The 989-nt window shown below is 36.3% G+C and overlaps 1 non-coding gene across 1 annotated transcript; it reads right to left on the bottom strand.

The window, feature by feature from the left end:
- Window positions 1-201: 201 nt before the first annotated feature.
- On the bottom strand, window positions 202-306 carry LOC121780498. Its single transcript, XR_006046040.1, has one exon. It is a non-coding gene; the product is annotated as a small nucleolar RNA Z279/snoR105/snoR108 (small nucleolar RNA).
- Window positions 307-989: the final 683 nt, after the last annotated feature.

Below are 989 nucleotides of genomic sequence, written 5' to 3' on the forward strand. Positions count from 1 at the left end.
ATAACTCCAATATCAAAATTTTGAAACGTAAAAGGGGTTTAGTAAAAAAAACCCCACCTTGCTTGCTTATACACAATTCACAAGTTTATTTCAACCCTTGCTCTTTGTACCCACGTACGCACCACAATCATTGTCAACACCATAACACAATCAGTCTTTCCATTTATTTTTCTTTTTTTTCTTTTTTTCTTTTTTTTCAGAAGGATCAGATTGGGTTAGATGAGAGCGCCTAATTGTCGTAAAACAGGCGGAGCAAACACCCATCTCACCTTTTTGTATGCGAGCTTTGACCACTCATCACATCCCCTTCAAAACTTTCCTGAAGGATCATAACACAATCAGTCTTTCCATCAATACATTTGTCATGCATGCCCTATCGTTCCTTCCATCGCTTTCTTATATTGCCTATCCCAACGTTCATCGATTTAAACGAAATGAACACTCAAGCATACCTCAACATGCAACACATAACCACATCATAGGATACATTCCTTATTCACATATGTATCATGTAATTCACTAAAACTTGTCAACAAAGTTCAATTCAACAACACCAGAATCTGGCAGAACTGCGCAGTCTTTTTGTAAAAATCATTAAAACTCCATCCGACCTCATATGACCCTAAACATTGGTCACTACACAGTAGACACATCAAGTTTAATCCAATTAAACACCAAATCACATCTTTTGGTCGGTCAAATCAAAAATGAAACTCACTGAACGAGAACATAAATTCTGGCAGGACTGAGCAATTCAAATGAAAAATTCGTTAAAAGTTCATCTTTCATCAAAAGAAGCTGGAATTTTGACACAACACAGAATACATCTTAAACTTTATCAGGTTAAAATTTCGTGCCAAAAAGAGATTGTTTGGTTGCTCAAAAACTCGTCGAAACCTACTGTCCGAATACCACAGAATTCATGCTCAACATTCACAAACCCTAGTTCGTCTATCATACATTCTGATAAGGCTAATTTCATGCATTGA

This window comes from Salvia splendens, chromosome 19 (assembly GCF_004379255.2).
Source record: "Salvia splendens isolate huo1 chromosome 19, SspV2, whole genome shotgun sequence".
Classification (NCBI taxonomy): domain Eukaryota; kingdom Viridiplantae; phylum Streptophyta; class Magnoliopsida; order Lamiales; family Lamiaceae; genus Salvia; species Salvia splendens.